The sequence below is a fragment of the Martes martes genome (assembly GCF_963455335.1).
Source record: "Martes martes genome assembly, chromosome: 6".
In the NCBI taxonomy this organism is placed as follows: Eukaryota; Metazoa; Chordata; class Mammalia; order Carnivora; family Mustelidae; genus Martes; species Martes martes.
The window spans coordinates 11,993,079-12,009,937 of record NC_137893.1 but is presented as its reverse complement, the minus strand read 5'-3'; the positions used below and the strand labels follow the sequence as shown (position 1 = coordinate 12,009,937).

Below are 16,859 nucleotides of genomic sequence, written 5' to 3'. Positions count from 1 at the left end.
GTCAGAACTTTCTCATCCACAACTCCTCACCCACCCCGACCCGACTTCATTTCCTGCACCCTTCGCCTGTTCAAGGTCCCTCGTGGGTGATCCTGCCCATATTTGTCCTTTTGTTCTGGCTTATTTCGCCTGGTGCAAGGTTTTCAGAGTCCATCACGTTGAGGCGTGTATCAGGACTTCCCTTCTTTGGAAGGCTGGATGCTGTTCCGTTGTGTGTGCTGTGTTTTGCTTACCCGTTCGTCTGCTGACGGGCACTTGGCTTGTTTCCACATTGGCCTGTTGTGAGTAATGCTGCAGTGGGGACGGGCATGCAAGTATCTGCGTGCATCTTTGTTTTCAGTTCTTTTGGATACGCATCTGGGAGTGGAACCGCTAGGTCACGTGGCCGTTCTATGTGTAGCTTTTTCCCTGTGTCCCACAGGGCTTGCACCATCGTCCACTCCCATCAGTGGGGGTGGGGGTCCTCATTCCTCCGTGTCCTCGCCAGCTCTTGTGATAGTCCGTGCCTTGCCTGCATTTTTAATTGTTCATCGAACATCCTTTCAAAAATGGTCTGACACACCTGACCTGTTTTAATACGCAGTCCAGTTTTAGCTGATTTTGGCCTTATAACTGTTTTCAATTCCTTGCTTTTGTCTTAAATATAAGAATAGAGATATATAAGCTCTGACAAGTATTTTAAGGCAGCTTACAGGGGCGCTTGGGTGACTCACTCGGTTGAGCATCTGCCTTTGGCTCAAGTCACGATCCCAGGGTCCTGGGGTTGAGCCTTGAATTGGGGTGGGGAAGCCCTGCTCAGTGGGGAGTCTGCGTCTCCATCTGCCTCTGCAGCTCCCCCTGCTTGTGGTCTCTCTGTCAAAATAAAAAATAAAATCTTTAAAAAAAAAAAAAAAAGACAGCTTACAGTCTGCTGGGTTAGAGGGTACCACCAGGGGCCAGTCGCTTTGGGGAGCAGCCGTGTGGCACAGCCTTGGGTGATGGTCCCGGTGAGAAGGGGATCGGGTTGGAGCCTGCCCGCTGCGGAGCAGCTTCTGGTGGCCCCTGACCTCTTTCCTCCTCTTCCTCACCCCTCCCTCCGTTGCTCCCCCATTCCTGATCCACCTCCTCCGCAGTCTCTCCTCTCATCTTTCTGATTCCTCAGATGAAACACTTGGTCTGGCTGTGCCCCAGGATGCAGCGTCTTTTACAGAACTGAAATTGTCCAAAGTTTTAGCCTTGTGCCTCTGTTCGATCTCTGGGGGATTAGTTACTTTTGGGACCCCGACATGATAGCTGATAGTGATTATTCTTTTTTTAAGAAATGCGTCCTAGAGCATCAACTGGATGTGTTTTGATTGCCTTGTCTTGAATTTTTGGAAAAAAGGTAACTGTTTCTAACCCACTTTAGAAGCTTGGCTGTCTGTCTAAGGTCAGCGTGTCCGAGGGGCTCTGGCACGGTGCGGGTGCTCAGGGGACATCCCTTAAAGCCACTGGGGTGATGAGCTCCTCTCTGTTATAATCTGAGTTCCACTTCAGAGTTCTTAAGAAGGAAGGGAAATTCTTTTTCCAGGTTTTATTTTAACATTCAATAAAATAAATAGGCAAAAAGTTACTGTGTTGAGGCTATCCTCAACTCTGTCATTTAGCAATGCCTGTCATAATGACACAAAGCAGTTACCAAATAAATGTTGGAGCATCAGTTAGGAATTGAAGGAGGAAAGGCTGCAGTTGGGCTTGAAGTTGGAGCTGGCGGAGCTTAGTTTTCATTGCTAACACGCTTAGAGGAGAAAGCAAATACCAAAGAGGGGCCCTTGGGTGGTTGCCGTCGGGTAAGTGTGTGACTCTTGATTTTGGCTCAGGTCGTGATCTCAGGGTTGTGAGATCGAGCCCCACATCGGGCCCTGTGCTGGGTGTGGGGTCTGCTTGCGAGTCTCTCTCCTTCTCCCCCACTGCCTGCTCATGTGTGCTCACTCTCTCTCAAATAAATAAATTTTTTTAAAAAGATAAATACCAAAGAACACAGAAGACAAAAATATTGAAAGAGAATATCATCATGGTGAGCATTGCTGTCAGTCCCTCTTAAGTCCAGAGTGGTCATCATCCTTTTCCAAACCTGAAGGTCATCTGTCCATAATAACAGACTTCAGGGCATTTCTCAACAATCCCAGTGTAATGCCTGGAAGTTACTTTGTTCACACATTCTTTGTTCCTTGGGAAAGAAGAATCAGAAGTAATTACTTCTGACCATCAGAAGTAATAATTGGTATGTATGTTAGTGAAAACAAAGTTTTGAATTTGAGAATTAAAAGATGGGGGCACCTGGGTGGCTCAGTCGATTAAGCATCTGACTCTTGATTTCGGCTCAGGTCATGATCTCAGGGTTGTGAGATCGGGCCCCACATTGGGCTCTGCACTGGGCATGGAGCCTGCTTGAGATAGTCTCTCTCTCTCCCCACCCCCCGCCCCTCCCCTAATTCATGCTTGTTCACTCTTTTGCTCTTAAAAAAAAAGAAACATCGGGGTGTACCTAAAAGCCATCCTTTTCTGTTTTCCGGCGGTGGTTTGGGAGTTGGACGATGCGTGTCCCAGTGCTGGGCATGGATCTTTCGAGCTCAGCCTGGGCGCTGCCCCTCGGTGCCCATGGGAGGTGGTCGCTGCTCCGGAGAGCAGACCCGCCTCTGTCTCGCGGGCTTCCCGCTCTGGCACATCTGGCCTTCTCAGGGGTCATTAACTTCTTTTCAGATTAGACCCTGGTTGAACCTGAGTTGTTTGGGATATTTTACTAATAATATTCTAGACTTTGAAATAAGGAATAATTTCCCTTGAAAATCAAATGCAGCCGGGCTTGATGAAGCACAGCTGTAAGTGGGGCTTTTGACAGCCCCACAATTTCTGCAAATGGCTCATAATTGATTGCCTTCTTGCTCCTCAAGGGTGCCTATTACTGTCACAGCTCTTTGTGTGCCCCTGTCAACCTCTCCTGTGTGCGGGCTCTTTCTCCCCCCGCCTAGTGTTGTTAGCAATTAGCTGGCACTATTGTAACAGTTCAGATTTTGAAAGGAATAAACAGTTGCTCTTTGGGTGAGGGGGCTGAAGGAGTTTCTGGGTTGTTCCGGGAACTCGAGGTGGGCTGAGCAGGCTCTGCAGAAATCCGGTTTGCGCTCCACTTGCCTGTCTCCGAGCTGGCTCTGAAGCTGGGTCGTCCCTGTGCGTGCCCTGACCTGGTGTCTCCCCGGAGCCAGCAGGCTCGGCATGGGGTGGAAATCCAGAGGAAGGGGGTGCGTTTCCCCCACCCACCGGCGCTGCCTCGGAGGGAGAGCTTGGTGGCGCTAGGACGTCCTCGCGAATGTGACTTGGAACACCAGTTTGGGATTTTTTTTCATTGCCTGGGGATGAGAGTGAGAGGGTGCATCCTACTCATTTCCCAACAGCCGACCGTAGATGTAATCCTCTCTCCCAGAGGGAGCAGGTTCCTTTGAACTTTTCCTTTCTATGTACAGCATGTAAGTAAGCGGGGGCTTTGATCTCAGGGGTGCGGATGCTGATCCAAACGTAGGCATGCTTGCATGGTTTCCTTTTTCTCTGTCTTGAAAGTTGATTTTGCTCTGAAATGTCTATAGGTGGTTATGCAGACGGGAAGATATGCCTTCTTTGCAGGAGGAAATCCTGACTGTAATCTTTAAACACTCTCTACAGCTAAGGATGCGAGAATTTCTTTTGGATTCTAGTTTCTCTGTAGCACTGTCTACTTTTCCTTTCTCCTTCCTACCTTGCAAGGGTTTTTTAGTGGTTCTTTGCAATAGTTTTGTCCTTTTGAAATATATCGGAAAGCCCGAAAATTTCAGATATTTATTCTGTAAAATCCACTTGAAAAGAGGGGTTAATTTGAAGGCAGTAGATAATTTTCTGCTTTGTGCCATTTCCTTGGAGCATAGCACATGCTAGTATCAGACTTCATGCTGTAAAAGAAAATCCCCCAAAGTGAAACCGTTTTCTATGAGGTAAGCAGAGTTTTTACTTTAGTTATTCCTGATTAAATGTTTTCTCAGCTTTTTTAGAAGAATTTTATGTAATCACCTAGTGTCGCTTTGGCAGTGATTATTTTTATAGTTTGTAGGCGTTGTGTTGCTAGAACAGAGAGCATGGGAATCTGGAGATACACAGCATGACGACTGTGTGTTGTGCTCTTTGCAATTTAACAACGCTTAAGATCTATTTTGCCCTTTCATTTGTGCAAGGTGGATAAAGGGACATGCAGCAATGGTTAGGTTTTAGAACACAGCATGAACATAACTTGCATTTAATTTTTGATGCCTGTTCACCCACTTATCTTAACGTTTTGAGTTTTTTACATGAATTCCTTTTAAGAGCTTGCATTATCTAAGAAGCGAAAGGAGGAGATTATTGGACATACGATCTGTTTTCCAGCATGCTCACGCTGTACATCTTTCTACCTTATCTTTGAATCTCCTGCATTGTTTCAAGATCTGTTTGGTCGTAAGTTACTTTGGCTAGAAAGTGAAATTAAAATAGAATTTCTTTATAAATCGTGGTCTTTCTACATGGCTGCTATTCCGTAGATTAATATGATCATGATCTGTCTTAAAGAGCTGAATATACCTGTTGTAAATGCATGTCACCGACAGGATCCCTGACATGTGAATGAACAGAGACATAGCATCCTGCCAGCAGACCCCATTCCCCTGGGAGTGTCGTGGCGTCTGACCCTCTCCAGTGGTGAGACGATCCTCATTCGCAGTGAATGAATCCAGGTGGGCAGCTGTATAACGGGAAGAGGTCTCAGCCTCACGGTTGGGAACCTGAGCCTGTATCCCGGCCCACCGGGCTTTACCACGGCATGACCCGGGGCAAGGCACCCAGACAGCCTAAGCGTCTGTCCTTACTTGTGAGGGAACATAACAGGGCCAGCCGTCCTGTGCTGCTGAGAGGATCGTGCACGGTTACACACACGCCCACGAGAGACTGTCGGGCAGAGACGACCTTCTTCCTGATGGGTCTCCCGCACGCACGGCGCTCCGGGTTCTTTCTCCTTCTGCACCCCGGACACACGGCTTCCCCGCCTTCACTGCCTGCCCGGTCTTCCCGAGGGGAGAATCCGGGGGTCAGATCCTGCTGAGCTGTCCCAGGACACAAAAAAGAATTGGGAACGAAGGGCCTGGCGGTTGGGTCCTCTTAGCTGTTGGTCACGGGCAGGGAGACCCAACCCGCCCACCCTCGGAGCTAGTCTCTCTCGCGCAGAGTGCCGTGGACGGACGCCCTTTTCCATAGAACTGCTTCCAGTGATCCGCGGAATAGGGTCTGTCGGGTCTGCCCTTCTCTTTAGCGGGAGTGGGCTGTGAATATTGAGAAGCTTGGTGAAGCCTGAGACACGGCCCCTTAGGAGGTCTTATAGATTCTCGCCTTTTGCAAGAGCGGCGTCTCGTCAGGGCCGTGGGCACAGGCCAACTTGGACCCAGCTGAGCTGAGTTTTCTGCCCAGCTCTCAGATGTTCTGCGTTGCTAACCCTGTGGTACGCCCATGCGGCAGGGACTTGGCGGCAAGTTTGTGGAGTTGTTGGAAGCAACTGTGCTTAGTTTCTGTGGGAGTCCAAAAGTCCATTTGATCTCTTTGGAGCTGATTGGAATTTGTTCTTTTTTAATTACTAGTTTCCTAGCTCCAGGGGTTGGGGCCCAGCTCATGGTCTGTCCTGATCTTTAGGGCTGATGTGCCAGGAAGATGCCGACTGTTTGGTGCGTGTGGCAGGAAGGGACATCGCTGCTTCATGAAGCACGCAGAGCCCTGTCCTCTTTGTTGCCAAGGATCACTCACATGCTCTGTTCGGCGGGGCTACAGATGGCACCCACAGTGTCAGATGCGAGAGAGAGAGAAAAAGAGGGGAGAGAGGAGAGAGCGGGGAGAGAGAGAGGGAGAGGGAGGAAGACAGGAAGAGGAGGAGAAGCAAATCTCTGTGCAGGGTGTGGGCAGGGCTGGCAGTGAGCTGGAAGGGGGTTGGCATTGAGAACAGGGGAACCCTCTGGGCCGGGAGCTACATGGCAAGCAGTTTGGGCCGGGAGAGCCTGTCCAAGGGAGGCGGGACAAACAGTGGAGCTGACAATGCGGCAACACGGAGAAATGTTGCTGGGGTTGACTACTCTTCACTTTCTCTCCCAGACGCCACCCTACCAACATGGCCATGGGGCTGGGTCCTAAAGGGGCTTGTGCTGGGCCAGTGTGTCCCTGGGCACAAGCAAACTGGAAAATGGGAAGGGGGTTGTTGCACGGGCAGAGCCGTGAGCTCTCCAGAGCCCAGAGACACAGCAGTTGCCAACAACACAGCGGTGCCCGATGAGCGCTCAGCCGTCTGTGCCTTTGCCAGGGAGGCTCTAGAAGCTCAGAGGCTGGGGCTTCTTGTTGGGTGAGACTTGGCCGGGGTGTGGGGGCCACAGGGAGCCGTGCTCGTGTGCCCTCTATGGGCAGAGAGTACGTGTGTTGAGGCAGCAGAGTGAGTGGAGCCCAGCGAGCCTGGTCTGGAAGCCAGGCCGTTGGGTGTTAGTCCCGGGGTATTGGCCTGGGGCCGGCTGCACCCCGCTTGCTCTTCTCTCCCCGCATCTGTGCACTGGGCACAACAGTACCAGCTCAGGGAGGCTGGACACCGTCGGGAGCCCCTCAGTCCCTGGCTTCCCCTTCCTTCTGTCCCCGCAGCTGGTTTCCCTGCTGGCCGCTTCCTTCCTCCCGTTTGGCCTCCCCCAGCCCCAACAGCCCTCTCCTTCCTGCCTCCCTCTGGCCCCCGCTGCCTCATCCTCCTCAAGACTTCACCCTGGTTTCCTGGGAACAAGACCGAGTTGTCACGGGGAGTCGTCCTGGGAGTCCCTCAGGGAGGAAGGAGGAAGCGGGAAGGCGTCAGGAGGCCCCGCTGGCCCTGCGGCGTGAATCAGCGAGAGGGCGGGTGGGCTTGTCACTGGATGGGGTCTGGAATCCACCAGCCGTGCTGAAGGGGTGATTCGACCCCCTCCTCAGGCTGTGGGGACCGTGGCGCACAGGAAAGCGCGTGAGCCTCCCCGGAGCCCGGCCCCACGAAGGCTTTGCCCCGCGGTGCAGAGATGCTCTCTGGACATGAGGATTCTCTTCCCACATGGATTTCGGGTGTGGGCCTCTCCCTGCTCATCCTCTCCTTTGAAACAGCAGGGGCCACGACTTTGCTCCCAGCGTCTCCGAGATGAGACTGGAAGAGAGTACGTTTGTCCTTTCCGAGGCCACGCAGAGGCCCGCGTCTGAAAAGCAGCCTGCCAGCCACCTGCCTCTCCGGTCGTGGGTGGTGGAGAGGGACCCCAGCTGTGCTCCTTGGGACACCTCCCCTGTTGCCTCCTGTCGGGCAAGTGCTGGGGGGCGGCGGAGGGGGCACGTTGCCTGTGGTCTGTGTTGGTTGCTGAGCAAGCCATATGCTTTTGGATGTGGTCATGGAGGCGAGGCTACCCCCTTCCCTCATTGTCATCCCCCTCCATGGGGTTTGGCCCTCTGTGTCTCCATGTTTATTTTCTTTCTAGGCTTCCTGGATTGGAGACAGAATAATTTCAGAATCCCCTCCCTTTTTGATGGAGAAGAAAGCAGGGAGTCTGAGCGGGGAGTCTCGGGCCAGACCCCACCTTCAGTAAACCCCACTTGCGCATGTTCTCAGGGGAAGCCTGCTGGACCTGGATGGTCGCTGGGGAAGAACACGTGGGGTTGGGCCCCAAGTCTGACACCGAAATCCTTTGTCCTTGGTGAAGTCCTCAGACTTGGGCATCTGCGCATGGAGGGGTGGGTGTGCCGGTCGCGGGGGCCCATCCTGGCTCTGTCTGTGCTGCTCCGACACCTCGGCCGGCCTTGCTCTCTGCCCCAACACCCGACCTGAAGCCGTCTTTTGCCCGATGTGGCCTTTTCTTGTGAATACAGAGAGCTGCTTAAAAGGGAAATAAATTCTAGAAGAAACCATTTAGAATTAGCCCTGGTGGTTGTCCTTCACGTGGTTATTGATGTTCAAAGCTGCAGGATTTATGGAGGCTGAAGGTCGTGGGAAGTGAAGGTGGGGTGGTTAGCTGCTCTATTCCCGCGTCCGCGCCAGCCGTTTACTCTCTTGCCTGCTTGAGAAAAATTCGAGCGGACCATTGAGCATCTGATGAAAGTGAGGCGTCCTCAGGAAACGGCTCCTGTACGTGAGAAGTCACTGCAGTTCTAGGGAGCTCGTTCTGCTCAGGACGTTTACTCCCAGGTTTCCTCCTCAGGAATCCGTGAGCTGTACGTTCATGATTCCAACATTGAGTACGGTAGTCTAGCGTCTGTCTTGCCTTAATATTATTAACATTACAGACTTCATCATCAGGTACTTCCAGAATGAAAGGCATTATGTTTCCTTCCTCCCCCCCTTATTTTTTTGGGACCCTGAGAGCAGGACCTGAGCAGAGATCAAGAGTTGGATGCTTAACCAGCTGAGCCCCCCCCCCCCCCCACCCCCAGGCGACCCTAGCCCTGTGTTTCTTTAGCCAAGTGACATTTTGAACTTTGTCTTTATCTTCAGGTCTGATTAGTGTGGTAGGCTTGCCAGGATTAAGGTCTTATTTTAATGTGTTAAGAGACATTGAGGAACATTACATAAGAACCCCACCCTAGATGGCATAAACCATTAGGTTGAGACCAAGGAGAATATTGGTGGTGGTGGTTAGAAATCCTGCATAGTTGACACCAATGAGAGTGGTATGCACTGGTGTTCTAGCATTTTCAGAGTTTTATTTTCCATAATTAGTGAAAAAAGGTGGTTTCTGGGGAGGCAGGGCATAAATTTCAATCTTGACCCCAAGCCAACATTTCACAGAACTCCCTTTGGTAAAATCAGCAGCTGTCTGCGGGACCAGAGGGTGGTTGTACGCCCAGTTCAGGGGATGAGTAGGCAGCAGACGATCCCATGGTTTCCTTGGGGCCACAGAGGGAACTTCGCCCTGCTCTGTCACACCCCAGCGAAGGCTCTGCTGCTCACTCCTTTCCTTGTCTTTTGAAGGAATAACAGCCACAGTTATGATCTCATTTTGGCTGGCCACTCTTTGGGTGCCCTGAATCCTTATCTGTCTTACCTTCAATATATACCAACAGTGGGGGTTGGTATAGGGTCATCTCTGTTCCTTCAGTCATCGGGACCTCCCCCATAAAGGCATTCCCAGATGTTAGCCGTTGGTCGGAGGCCCGAGACAGTTGCGTCGATGCCTCCGTTGAAGATCCTGTATGTCAGAGATTGTAGCCCCGGGAAGACTTTGCTTGTCCTGCATGAGCACAGATGTATCCGAGCCTCTGTGCATTCTCTTCACACCTCTCCTTACTCACAGCAGATTCTCACCTTTTAATAATGTCCCAGCCCCACATGGCAGCTGCTTTCACTTGCTGAAAAAGTTCTGAGAAGTTGGTCTGAGTCATTTTGCAATTTCCTCTGTAGTGTCTGCTTGGAGCCGGCTCTGTGCCACTGTGGTGGGGGGCGGCAGGCGCTGAGGGAGTAGGGGTTTGGGGACCCCGCGGGGAACACTTCACCCCCTCCCAGTACTAGCCTCTAACTCCCCAGGGGAGAGGCTGGATTATTAGTTTCATAATTCAGTCTCCTGCTGTTCTGGATAATAGCACGAAGGACCAGGCAACACAAAATATATTTGTCACTAATATGGGGAAACTGAAGGCACGGTTCTCGACGCCCCCAGTTCTGTCTTTTCTCCTTTCCATTCTTTTGTTTGTTGTCACGCCTCCCTATCCCTTCTTTTATTTAGCCGCCAAGCGTCCCTTGTCCTCTGTGACTCACCTTCCTTCACACTCTTTGATTCTTTGCCGCCACCTAAGTTCTCTTGTGTTTTCAGCAAACAGCTGTCAGATGAGGAAACTCTTAGATGTGCAATTGCTTAGAAGTTTCTGGCTTGGCATTGCACAGGCTGGGGGGTTCCACAAGTGTTGTGACACTCGAGGAGTCCTGCCAAGGAGCTTCACGTTGGCTTTGAGTTGGCTTCAAGTTCGCTTTGCAATGTTCTAGAGTCTAGTAGCGTCGTGGTTCTTCAGCCATGACATAAAGGATGCTGAGATGAGAAGACTGGCCTGGGCAGCATCAGCCTGCAGTTCCAGACACCAAGATGGGGCAGGGTGTCTGCCTAGCACGGTCTTGAATATGGTGGTTTTATAGATGAGTTTCTGCGACGGAGAGACCGTCATCAAACCAGTAATCTCAGGTGAGATTTAAAATCAGTTTTCTGTGTCTGAGGCTTTAAAAAATTTTTTTAAATTGGCATTCTGTCATGGTCGTGGTGGTCTCTGATGTCTTTTGGTTTTGCTTGAACTCCTGCCTGTCCGCGTGTGTTACCGTAGCCGCCCACTGTGCTCTGTGCTCCTGGGGAAACGTGGCTTTGATTATTTTGGATTTATCGACTTGCATTTTCTAGAAGGTTGATCAAATTGCCAGTTTATCAAAAATAATTGTTGTCCTAGTTGAAATTTTATGCCCTCATTTCTATTATTGAGTCTGTGTTAGATTTTTAGAGGTTGGGGGTAAAGTCTCAGGTAACGTGTGTGAGGCAGACATTGTTCTGTATGAGGTGATTGATTTGAGGTCCTGCCAACAAGATGCAATCCAGAGCAATGGAACAGACTTGACTGTAACACTGCTTAAATGGGGCACCCGGGTGGCTCAGTCAGTTAAGCATCTGACTCTTGGTCTCGGCTCAGGTCATGATCTCAGGGTCATGACATTGAGCCCTGTGTCAGGCTCCGCTCTCAGCGTGAAGTCTGCTTGGGATTCTCTCTCTCCCTCTGCCTCTCTCTTTCTCTCAAATAAATGTTTAAGAAAATAACACTGCTTAAATCTAGCAAAAAAAAAAAAAAAATACAACTAGAAGTAAAGGGGCCTGCAGGTTGTATCTGTGCTCACTCCAATAGTACTTGGCAGTATCCAAGCCTAAGAAAGGTGGTCAGGATATTAACAAGTAATTTACATTTCATGTTTTTGTGATTTTTCTTCCCAATGCTACAGTTTTTAGATACCAGATTCCAGGTATTATTTTCAGCCAAACATGAGAACCAACAGTCTAAGGGTTTTTAAGTCCAAAGGGGATGTGGTAGGTTTCAGACAATTTATAGGGCCTAGCCCTTCTCTCCCTACTGCAGCACCATTTTTCCTAAGTGACTGAGAGCCATCCTTGACCCATGCAACCTATTGGAACAGCAATCGGTAGAAGTCAGTGTAGTTATGGGCATCTGGACGGCTCAGTCCATTACGTGTCTGCCTTTGGCTCAGGCCATGATCTCAGGGTCCTGGGATTGAGACCTGTTTTGGGCTACCAAGGAGTGAAGAGTCTACTTCTGTTTCTCTCTCCCCCGCTGCTCATGCTCACATGTTCTCTCTCTCTCTCTCCTCTCTTGCTCTTTCTCAAATAAAAAAATAAAAAGTAGTTATTAAAGGGTCACAAAGGTATGGGGCACCAGAGGGGTTGAGGAGAGCCGGCTCCCGTCCTCCTGCAGCTCCAGCAGGGTCAGGCAGGGCTGTCAGCCACCTTGGTTTGCTGTGCAGCAAGCGATCATAGATGGTGAAGTTTAAATGCTCAGGAAAGTTTTTAAAGGATTCATAATTTGCCTCAAATCCGGGCAGGGAAAGAGCCCCCTTCACTCCCCACGCCAGAGCGTATACTCTGGTCCTTCTGTCCCGGAAAGAGAAACGATGGCTCGGTTTCTTCTGGAGACTGTTGGAGGGCTGCTGCGAGCTTGCTGACTGTTCTGTGCCTCCCTCATGGGTGGCCATGTGTTGCTGTCACCTGGCCTTGACTCTGATGGTCCCTGTGGCCCAGGCTATCCCAAACAGCATATTTGCAGGTTATATTCGGAGAGTGGAATATAGAAGAGAGAAGGTTCACAAGAAGGATTTCCATCCCTTCGTATACTACGGGGGAAAAGTGAATAGATGTTTGTCTCTTAATTTGCTGTTGCTGGAGCAGGTGGGGAGCAGAAAGACAAGGGGACCGAGTGTTGGAGTCTCTCGCTGCCTGGTTGGCAGGCTCTAGAAGAGTCTCCTCATCCTCCGAATCCCCATATCCTTATCAAAAAGAATAGGACTGTATTTCCATGATAGTTTCAAGGAGTTAAATCAGAGAAGAGCCATGTGTGAGGAACAGCTTTGGAGACTGCCAGGGGCACCAAGCCAGGGTGGTGAGGGGGACCGCTGTAGGCTCGGTTAATCCGTGTGGCAGTGGACACCCTCATGGAGATGACTCTGTGAGACAGGCAGACTCAAGGCTTCTGTTAGACCAGGATGGAAAGACAGACCAAGCCTACCAGGGGATGCAAGTCTAGGCAGTCTGGAGGCTGAGATGCTCAAGGACGACCATCAAGGAACTGGAACGGGTGCAACTGTCTTAGAGTTTTCTGAGCATCTTAGAACTGCTCTCAGAGCTAAGTGCTTGGTCTACAGCTAGGAACCGGGTGCCACCCTACTTTTTTTTGTTCTAGGTAAGGCAATCAGGAGCCCATGTAGAGGACAACTAGAAAGAAAATATGCTTCTTAGGGAACCACAGGAAAGGGGAGAGGACTCAGCTGTGGGGGAGTCTGGGCTTCGGTCGTGGGGCAGTGCTGTCCTGGGCAAAGGTGGACACAGCCTGAACTGTTAAAGCCAAGTGTGTGTGATTGCCCCCTTCTGGGATCCAGCTGTCTTGTCCTCCATCTTTTATTTTTCATGCACCCTTGACTTGCCCCGAAAATTGGTGGCTGTCAGATTGATCAGAGCTCTCGCTGGTCCAGAGTATGATTGCAGCTGGCGTTTATACGGATGCTTCGTTTTCCCTCAAATACAGTGACAAAGATAGGGAAAAAAGGCCAATAAATCTTCAGAACAGGTAACACTTCAAGACCTTTCCTGCAAGAACTGCTTCAGTAATCTATTATCAGTTGCCAAGAATAAAGTCAGAGACCTAACTTTTTTTTTTTTTAAAGATTTTATTTATTTGACAGAGATCACAAGTAGGCAGAGAGGCAGGCAGAGAGAGAGGAGGAAGCAGGTTCCCTGCTGAGCAGAGAGCCCGATGCGGGGCTCGATCCCAGGACCCTGGGATCATGACCTGAGCCGAAGGCAGAGGCTTAACCCTCTGAGCCATCCAGGCGCCCAAGACCTAACTCTTGAATAGAAATGCTGTGTTTGGGAAAACTGGCAGTAAGCACCGAAACGGACTAGAACATTCGGTGAAGACATTAACTGCTGGACGAAGGGTTACCGTAAACACACAGGTTTCATTTATTTGATTGCCAGAATGAACGTCGGCGGTGAGAGACTATACTGAAGGAAGAGAAAGGGAAGTGGACGTTAGCCCAGAAATCAGCACCTCTGGATGGAAGAGGGGCTGAGAGTAGTGTTGATGGAAAAGTCAGAGTTAAGCTTGTCTTTTACAAAAATAATTCAGTTGAAAGATACTGGTTTAGAGACGTATTTCGCCAGATAAACATATTTGGTATGAATATTAAGTGATATAAAGTAAGCTTAGAAAGGATTTAAATTCGGGTCTAAATGCCCCGAATCGCAGGCCAAACAGAATCCTCTCAGCCGTCAATAAGCAACACAAAATAAAGGCAAACCCAGTGTCAGACTTGGCGTCCTGTCTCGGAGCCCTGCATCTGTGCGGGCGGAGCGGGCAGGTGTTTTGTTTTGTTTTGGACGCAGTTGAAAGCCTAGGACATAAAAGGGTTTATGTCTCCTGTGACTTAAGATGCCATTTGTAGTTTCTAGAAAAATAACGCTAAAGTCCTCTTTTAAATTTCCACTTCACTAGAAATTCGCAGAATAACGTTTTTAGGTTAGGTTTTTTAATTAAGACTAATTTCAGAAGAGGACTCTTTATTGACTTGGGGTCATCTCTCTGTTACCAGGAGTTGGCACACTTTTCCTCTGAGGGGAGAGTAAATGTTTTAGGCTCTCGACAAGCCTTCAGCTCTGCCTTCTGGGGCGGAAGCGGCCAGGGAGGCCGGGCAGCTGAGTGAGCGTGGCCGCCGAGGGCTCACGAAGCTTGACCTACGGCAGCAGGTGGAGGGTTCCACTGGCCCCCAAGGCCTTCGTTGGCTGCCCCTTGCTCTGAGGATGCACCCTCTTCTCTACTCTCTGTTTTCCAGGGGGGTCATTAAAGTCTCTGTTACTCCGTGGGCCGCGTATTTGTGCAGTCAGAGGTCAAGGGGAGGCTCTGGGCCACATGCGTCTCTCTTGATGTGCAGGTTTCATGGGGCATTGGAGGGAACCCACAGCTTGCTTTCTGGGTGAAAAAGGGAAAGCAAAGACACAGGACCTGGTGTGGGCTGTATTAGATGGGATGAGCCGTTTTGTGTAAACTGTGTAAGCGTGATCCCGAAACACCGAGTCTTTGCTGCGAAGGAAGTGCCCGGCGGTGCAGAGATGCCGCCCGAGCCCTTGAGACGGCCTTGGCAGAGGCCGCTCTTCTTACTCATTTCTGAGTTCTGACCCAACTCCAATGAAAGAAAGAAGGCAGGCAGCAGGCCCTGGATCAGCTGCTCCCTTCCGGGGCGGGGTGGGGGGTGACTCTGACCCTGGGAGCCCCAGAGCCTCCAGTGGGCACTTCCCTGCCCTCACGGGGAGGCCTCCTGAGCAGGGAGTTTTTACTGTTGGGGCCCACAGGTGCCACCCGAATGCGCTGCTGCCCTCCCTCCCTTGAGAGTTTGCACAAACTTGGCTTCTCTTCCAGCCGCTATGGAGGCTGCAGCCCCGGCCATGCCCTCCGTGCGCCCCTCCCCGTGCCCCTCCCCCCCCACTCTCCCAGGAGGGCAGGGTCCCCCTGCGGGGCTCAGTGCTTCATCCTCAGCACCCGGGGCAGAGCCTGGCATAGAGGAGGGGCTCCTTGAGAGAATGCCGAAATCGTGAAGTGTGATTTTTCTGGCCCACTCTTCGGGGAGTTCGGAGGAAATTTCTTCTTCTATACTTCAAAAAAATGGCAGAACTTGGCAAACTGAACTCCCTGTACAAATGTTGACTTTTATCGATCCCTTGTACTGTGATAAGTGTTTTTACGTCTTACCTCATTGACTCATCGCGAGGACCCTATAAGACATGATGATCCCTGCTTTCCAGGTGGGCACACGGAGTCGGGGGTGGGTGGGGGAATCAGTCAAGGCCACACAGCAGGGAACCGCCGCGGTCAGCAGCCGGGTGGTACCTCCACAGCCTGTGTGTGTGAGTCCCCTGTCTTGGAAAAAGTAAGTGTTTCAGAAATCTTGGCCCAGCACGTGCTCTGAGGCCCTTGGCATGAGCTTTGCACGGACACCAGGGTAATGAGAGAGGGCTTAGGTGATGGGCTGTCCCACTAGGGATGCACATGCCCCTGTCTTTCATGCCACCATGATGCTCACCTTGTCATCCTTTGTCAGGTGTGTACCTGACAGGTGACAGGGATTGCCACCGTGCCACATCAGGGTTGTCCATCACTGCCACCCACCCCTGCTCTCCCCTGTAGCCCAGGCCCCTGCCTCTGTCTCCCACCCCCTCCCTGCTCTGCCTGAGCCTCTGGCCACAACTGCTCTGGCCCCCAGGTCCAGGCACACCCCGTGCTCCCTCCAGCCCCAGACCTGGCTTTGTGTAGAGAACTCATTTATCCTGAGTCCCTGGCGTCAGTGTTTGCAGCTCAGACCACGGTGGGTCTCGGTTCTGTGTGCACAGGACCCCACACTTCGGGCACTGATCATCTTGAATTACTTGCACAGACCGTGTCTTCCCAGCCAAACACCATGAGCGGAGGAACTGTGTCAGTCTGTTCATCGCTGTGTCCATAGAAACAGAACGCTTTGAGCCTTTTCAACCTCAAATCATTTTTTTTAAGTGACAGGAAAGGAGTGCATTTATTAAAAATACTTAAAAATTAAACCACTGTAAAAGAGAAAATTCAAATGAGCCAAAGGATAAAAATATCTTGGTTAACACTGCATATGGGATATATATCATTCCATTTTTAGAAAATCTGTGCGTGTATGTTCGTGTGTGCTAGAGAGACACAAAACGCACACCTGCCCTTCCTGGGAAGTTGTGGCCTTCTCGGGTCAGCAGCCGTGCGTCTGTCCCGTCGCTAGTAACTCTCCTGACACCTCAGTGCATTTGTGTGCCCTGGTTTATTGGGTTCATCTTTATGTTTCAGTATAAAACAAGGGCTCTCCTGTGACATCAGCTCATGTTCACTTTTACGGTTTCTGTTCCTCTTCTGCTTTTGGAAATAGAACTCTTGGGTCTGAAAAACAGAGCATGAGTGTTTCCTCATCCTTTTTGTACCATTTTGATAAATCTAAAAACCTGTTTCTCTAGAGTTTTCCATCCAGGGATTGTTTCACTAAGACCAGTGCCCTCCCTCCCCTGCCCAAATATGAATTTCACTGATCACCTTGAATGCTTTTTAACCCCTACCCCAGCCTGCCAAGGTGCTGAGCACTGCTCCCTCCTCCCCTCCCGAGAACCCCTGGGGGTGGGGGTCAGGCATAGCCTCGGCCACAGGTTCTGCAGCCGCTGAAGTCTGACCTGGCGTGGGGTTGGGGGGGCCGCCTTGCTCCCTGTGGGATGAAGCCCATCTCCGCTCGCCTTCCCGGGAAGTCATTTGGCCCTTTGTGCTCCTTCTGGATTCCTGCTGCTGGGGCCATTTGGGGATAATATTAGATCTTTCTGTAAGTTAGTCAGTGACTTTAATGTAGTGCAGAGTAAATTGAAAAGTCCTTTGTACAATTTTTAGATATTCCTTTTTTTTGTTTTGTTTTTTTAAACTAAGAGGAACTTTCCTGACAATTTGCTAGGATGTGACAGCTGACTCAGTAGTTGCACGCAGATCGTTGGGTCCTGCAGGCTTCTCGAAGCTTCCAG

The 16,859-nt window shown here is 50.7% G+C and overlaps 1 protein-coding gene across 2 annotated transcripts in view; it reads left to right on the top strand.

Annotated features, from left to right (window-relative positions):
• TIAM2 (TIAM Rac1 associated GEF 2) overlaps positions 1-16,859 on the top strand; it is a 111,643-nt gene that overhangs the window by 72,032 nt on the left and 22,752 nt on the right. The window contains exon 1 of one of the 2 annotated variants that reach the window (XM_080807248.1): positions 9,911-10,211. The exons of the other annotated variant lie outside the window; for it this stretch is intronic. The gene's annotated coding sequence lies outside the window, so the exon portion shown is untranslated. Of the gene's footprint in view, positions 1-9,910; positions 10,212-16,859 lie in introns of those variants that run through there. 2 annotated transcript variants of the gene reach the window in all.